This window comes from Aedes aegypti, chromosome 2, assembly GCF_002204515.2.
Source record: "Aedes aegypti strain LVP_AGWG chromosome 2, AaegL5.0 Primary Assembly, whole genome shotgun sequence".
Classification (NCBI taxonomy): domain Eukaryota; kingdom Metazoa; phylum Arthropoda; class Insecta; order Diptera; family Culicidae; genus Aedes; species Aedes aegypti.
The window spans coordinates 177,340,689-177,347,633 of NC_035108.1; positions in this window are offsets into that span (position 1 = coordinate 177,340,689).

A 6,945-nucleotide genomic window follows, 5' to 3' on the forward strand; every position below is an offset into this window, starting at 1 on the left:
TCATATTTGAAATAGATTGGGAATCACATTCATTGTCTTAAATCGCCTATAGCAATGTTTAAGAAGCAGTTAAATTTTTGGAGAACGTTCAAAAATTACGTCAATCATTTAGGGGAGTGTGAGTGTACGAAAGTACCTGGGGCCCAGATAGCCGTAGCGGTAAACGCGCAGCTATTCAGCAAGACCAAGCTGAGGGTTGTGGGTTCGAATCCCATCGGTCGAGGATCTTTTCGGGTTGGAAATTTTCTCGACTTCCCAGGGCATAGAGTATCTTCGTACCTGCCACACGATATACACATGCAAAAATGGTCATTGGCATAGTAAGCTCTCAGTTAATAACTGTGGAAGTGCTCATAAGAACACTAAGCTGAGAAAGCAGGCTCTGTCCCAGTGGGGACGTAACGCCAGAAAGAAGAAGAAGAAGAGTGTACGAAAGTGTGACAGTGCATGTATTAGGGGCTTGGGAAAAAGCGTGATAGTGAGCATAGGAAGGATTTAGATAAACTTAAAAACAATGGACGTAATATTTGAATGTCCCCTTGCTTTGATAATCTGTCAATACCATGTTGAATCGATAATCCATTTTTGTATTCTACAATGCATGCTGGTTCAATATCTGCTATAATATTTATGAAGTTGGACAACTGGAGCTGAAAACATTTACTTACTATTTGCTTCTGAACGGCAGAGTCTTTTAAATGGCGTACTATTGATGTATGCAGCCCATGCTGTTATGTTGATCTACGAAATGCGTTTTAAACTGGAAAACTTTAAACTGTTGCAGTACTATGAAATACTCAACTAAACTAATAAGCAATTTATGAAGTTCTGGTGTCTAGATTATCTGCTCATATAAAAAAATATCGGTTCGTTTCTTTTACCTTAAAAAATATTTTGTCCATATCTTGAATTTTGGGACTGATACATTAAAAAATGAAATATGGACTTCATTGCCGTGCGTATATTGTTGCAAAGTAACTAGCTGCATCGATCAAAGAAGTGTGAGCTCAATTCCCGCTTCAGCTCAGTTTTTTTTTTGTCAGGATCGTATTACGACTGTGCCATTTGGCGTTGCATGCTAGTCCGTTGATTCGTGTGATGCTCCCTTCAAAGGTCTTAATCGTACATAGTGCTTTCCAGGAAACTTTCCATGCAACCGAAACAAAAGGGAAAACAAAACTTACGAGTATGATCAGGGATCATTAAAAAATTACGTTCATCATTTAGAGGAGGGGAGGGGTAATGACAGTGCATGTATTAGGTATTGGAAAAAGCGTGACAGATGGGGGAGGGGGGTCTAGAAATCCCGAAAAACAATGGACGTCATATTCGAATCGTTCCTCAGAGCTTTACATTTTCCTTTGTAATCTAACGGTTGAGAAACTTAAAAAACTCATGGTAAACCAAAAAGCCTGCTGATCGCTGCTGTCTTATAGATTGTTTTATTAGATGCATTGTAAGTTTCTTTATTTTCAAATCTGATAATTTCTAAATAATTGAATACATTCGCAAACAAAATTTGATTGTTTCAAATTCATGCTTTAATATGGTTAATGACCTGATTTTGACAATGCGTATTTAAAAGGGTTTTTGAATTCCCTGTTATATGTTAGCTATCCGTCTTAGTTCTTTCAGTGCTACAAAGTACATAAAACTAATATTATAATGACATAAATTCAATTTTAAGAAAAATACTCGATGTAAAATAAAATAAAGTAAATTTGATATTGGGGGCTAAATAGCCATAACAGTAAACTCAGCAAAACTTTGCTGAGGGTCGTAGGTTAGAGTCCAGCCGGATCTTTTCGATCTTTCAGATCTTTTGTAAAGGAAATTTTCTCGACTTCCCTGTCACACGATATACACATGCACAATTGATCCATTGACAAAGAGAGCTGTCAGTTGATAACTGTGGAAGTGCTCATGAGAAGTTGAGAAGCAGGCTTCTGTAACGTCAGAAAGAAGAAGAAGAAATTTGATGGTAATTACACCCGATTCTGTTTTTGCACGGATTTTTTTACACGGCCGTGCGAAAAAAGTTTCTATACATTTTTTTTCCGCCAAAACCTTATTTTTTCATGAATTGTCGAGAAATGGTGTTACTTTTTTGCACGGTATTTGCTCTTAAAAATGCGTCATTCTTGGTAATCAACGTCCAAGCTGTCGGGCAAGGGTCTAAGGGTCTCTAAAAAAAATAAACTTACTTTTCGAGTCTAGTACATGACTCTGATAACGGCCCTATAGTGGAGGTCAAATTACGTGTATTTGTCAAAAGATACAAACTCTAGAACTGGAATGAAATGTTACAGTATTAAATTCGGTTTTCATTTATTTATAAGTATTCCACTAAACAATTCGAAGGTTTATTGTTATTTTCAATTTCGATTTTTATTCCATTAATTATTTTTGAGAAAAAAATCTTACATAATTTTTGAGGATATAAACAAACATAGCAAAACCAAGATGGTTTGGTTGAGACAATTAGTTTTCACATTTTTCTATGACATAGACTTGCTCTTGAATTATAGCGATAAACGTCATCGTCACCTAATGCTTTGAATCTTAGAGATATTATGAAGTTGTTGTGGCCCTTACCAAGTGTTCCACCAGAGATTCCGTTTATCGTTTAGATTTTGGTTCCAGGGTGGTTTGAGGGTTTCCTGAAGTCCGTTTTGTACCGGGTAGTCTGCAGTCCCTAGTGTGGTAACTGACGCCTGTCCACTCAACTCCGCGAAATAACTTTACGCGAACACAGATGGTATGCGTTCGCCGCAAAATCCGTTAACAAACTGAAGTTTGAAATGCTATCCGATCAGAACCCTTCCGCACAACCACTCTTTGGAATCAGTCTCGCATACATATTCATCAGCTATCGATCAATCGTGCTTTCCTTCACACCCATGCATTGAATAGTTCTTCTCCATTCTCCCTCATTCATCTTTCTCTGCGATGTTTGAAGGTGTGTGTGCAAGCGTTCCATTGAACGCACATTTCTTTTTGCCTTGACACAACCGAATGCTGTGTGTTTGGCATCATATTTGAGCCGATTCGTAGAAACCCGAACATGAGCTTTCGCTAGCCCACACGTCGGTCGTATAGAAAGCTCATCGTGTCAAGAACAAATCAAGAAACACTGAAACAATTAAGACCTTCTTTTTCTCATTGTGACATGCACGGAATGAGCATTTTATTTTAATTTACTTTAGTTTTCATAATGCAGACTCTGTACACCACACCTAGGTGAGTATGTAGGTGTTCCAGATAGTGGTAAGTATTTTCTCCAGCACAGATAAGCAACGCGTTTGGTATACTAAACACTTTATTACACCGAATTACACTTTATTGTACACTACATAAAGCTTTATTAAACACTACAGACTTTACATTTATTGAACAAAACTACAGATTAAAGTAGGACACATTGGATGACTGATCTGAACGATTTGGCGGTTGGACAAGAAGTGATCTATTTGATCTCTAGAACTAGCTTCGCAAATTAAGTATTGCACTATTTTAGTGACTCCATGCGCAACATACAGAAAATGGTATCCGTTTCTCATGGAGCCTGCAACATTCTCACTAACTCACTCGCGATTCGAGTAGATTGGTAGCACTATACAAAAGTGTTATACAATAGGCTGACAGATTAAAGCATGGCTCATATATAGCTAAACGTAAACACCAACATTGCCGGCCACCTACAATTTGCGGAGCGAATTTACTCAATTTCAGCTAATAATTATGCTTTTTATGCCTGCACTAGATAAGTATTTGAAATATAATTCTAACTGTTCTAATTTTTAGCTGTTGCTGATTCGATTACTGCTGATGGACGTCATATTGCTGCTGCAGATCACGGTCGATTGGAAGAGGGAAAAGTTTGTTGATGGCTCGTGTGTATGTGCCCGATTTCGTTTGGATAGTTGCCACACGAACGATGCCGTCATTGCCAGGTTGAACTGCTACGATCCGTGCGAGTGGCCAAGCGACCGATGGTTTGCCGTCTTCTTTCACAAGTACCATCTGACCGGTTCGAATATCCGTGGGTTGTTTGGATTTCTGCCACTGCTGATTGAGTTCGGTGAGGTACTCTCTTCTCCATCGCTGCCAGTGGTTTTGGATGACTTGCTGTAGCTGTTGATAGTGATGCAGCCGGTTGGTTGGTACTGTCGTGTAGTCAGGATCTGGTAGGCTAAGCAGCGGTTCACCTATGAGGAAATGGCCAGGAGTAAGGACGTCAAGCTCGGAAGGATCGTCGGAAAGCGGTGTTAGGGGACGATTGTTCATATTCGCCTCGATCTGGTACAGCACAGTGACCATGTCTTCGTAGGACAGCTGATGGCAACCAATCGTCTTTGCCAACGAGGATTTCGCTGTTTTCACGGCCACCTCCCAAAGGCCGCCAAAGTTGGGTGCTCGTGGTGGGATGAATCGCCAGGAAATTCCTTTGCTACTGCATTCATTGATGATTACTCGCTGGTTCGGTTTGGTGTTGAAGATGTGGTGCAATTCGGAGAGTTTCTTCTTCGCGCCCTGGAAGTTAGTTCCGTTGTCGGACTGGATCTCTGCTGGAATTCCACGTCGAGCGATGAAACGACGAAGGGCGGCGATGAAAGCATCCGTCGACAAATCGCACACCAGTTCTAGATGAACTGCCTTCGTGGCGAAACACACGAAGACGGAGATGAAAACTTTCTGCGGGGCTGCTCGGCGGTGTACCGGTTTTAGATATAAAGGCCCGCAAAAGTCTACGCCGGTGGTTGAAAAGGGACGGCTAGGTACGGTTCGTGCTTGAGGGAGTTGGCCTTGAGGTTGGGTTACAGGGACAGGGTTTTGGCGGAAACATTTTACGCATTTTCGACACACATGAATGACCAAAGTTTTACCACTGATCGGCCAGAATTCACGACGCATCGTTGCCAGAGTCATGCGAGGGCCAGCATGCAAACAGAGGGCGTGAAAATGAGCGGCTATGAGGCGAGATAGTGGGTGCTTGCTAGGAAAGACTATTGGGTGTTTTGTTTGGTAGTTCTCATTGGAGTAGTTGAGCCGGCCACCAAGACGCAGGATACCTTTCTCATCGATGATAGGACGACCATTCTTGAGAGGACATTTCTTCGACAAAGGACCTTTTTGCTTGAGTTCTTCGGCAAATTTCTCCTGTTGAACTAATTTGACCAGGGCTTCTTTCGCTTCTCGCAGCTCCGACGTGGTGAGGAAAGCTTCGCATTGATGAGTTTTCGAACGACAACGATTGATGAATCGACGGAGGTAAGCAGTGATTCTCACCAAACGCCAATAGGAGGAATACCGTTCGAAAAGTGGATTTTGTTCTGGGGATGATTGCGCTACCAGTACAGTTTTTCGTCGTTCGAGGATATCTTCAGCTGGGGGAAGTAGGTGTGATTGTTTCGGCCATGCTTCTTCCTCTTCTCCCAACCAGGGTGGTCCATGTTTCCACAGCGTGTTGCTAATGAAGTCATTTGGTAGCAATCCACGTGACACGTGATCAGCCGGGTTGTCAGTTCCCTTCACGTGTGCCCACTTTTGCCCGTGCGTTAGGAGTTGTATTTCGGATGTACGATTTCCCACGAAGGTTTGCCATGTGTTTGGAGGTGCTTGTATCCAATGCAACGTGACCATGGAATCTGACCAGAACCAACAGGGTGTGCCTTCCATTTTGAGTGCTCTTGTGACCTTGACATACAATTTCGCACCCAACAAAGCAGCACACAGCTCGAGACGTGGCAGACTGAGCCGCTTGATTGGCGCAACCCGAGATTTGGACGCAATAAGCTGCACGTTGATTCCACCTTCGCTGATCGATCGTGCGTAAATACACGCTCCATATCCGACCTCCGATGCATCGCTGAACGTGTGGAACTGCATAATGGTGTAGTTTTTGGAGAGAATGCAACGGGGAACCTTGAAGTGTTGCAAGAGAGGAAGCTGCCTGTAAAACTCCAACCATTTATCGCTAATCTCATCGGGGACGAGATCATCCCAATCGAGTGACAACAACCAGAGGTGCTGCATCTGTATTTCGGCCCACGCGACAACCGGAGAAACCAACCCAAGTGGATCGTACAGCTGAGCGATTGCTGAGAAAACTCTCCTTTTCGTCCACTGTTTCTCTTCTCTTGTCGAAGGTACGTCGATGAGCAAGCAATCCGACCTCGTCTCCCATGCTACTCCTAGCGTTTTCACCTTCTGCTCTGCGTCGAAATGTACCGTCGTTTGTCCCTCGAGAGAATCAGGGGGTAGATCGTGCAATGCTTCTGGTGAATTCGAGCTCCACTTTCTCAACTCAAATCCGCCTTCGGCCATGAGAGATTGCACATCGTTTCTCAGTGATTTAGCTTTTTCGACCGACTCCGCTCCTGAGAGAAAATCATCCATGTAGAAGTCGTCCGTCACTACTGCGGCAGCGTGTTCGTATTTGCTACCACCGTCGAACGCGAGTTGTTTGAGCACGCGTGTAGCGACAAACGACGATGGTGATAAGCCATACGTGACCGTTTGCAGCTCGAAAATTTGAATTGGCTCGTCTTGATTGAACCGCCACAAAATGCGTTGCAGGGGTGTGTCGTCCGAATGAATTCGCACCTGCCGGTACATTTTGGCCACATCTGCTACCAAGGCTATGTTGTGTTTGCGAAAACGGATCATCAAGTCTATCAAGTCGTCTTGTATCACCGGACCAGTGAGAAGAGCGTCGTTGAGAGAGCAACCAGTTGTTGTCTTCGCTGAGCCATCGAAAACCACCCGGACTTTTGTTGTCGAACTAGACTCCTTGAAAACAGGATGGTGTGGGAGGTAGCAAACTGTTCGCTGTTCATTCTGCGCATCTCCCACAGTTCCTATCGGGCGCATATGGTCGAAATCCAGGTATTCTTGAAGAAAGTCGCAGTACTGTTGGCGTAGATTTGAGTCTCTACCCAATCG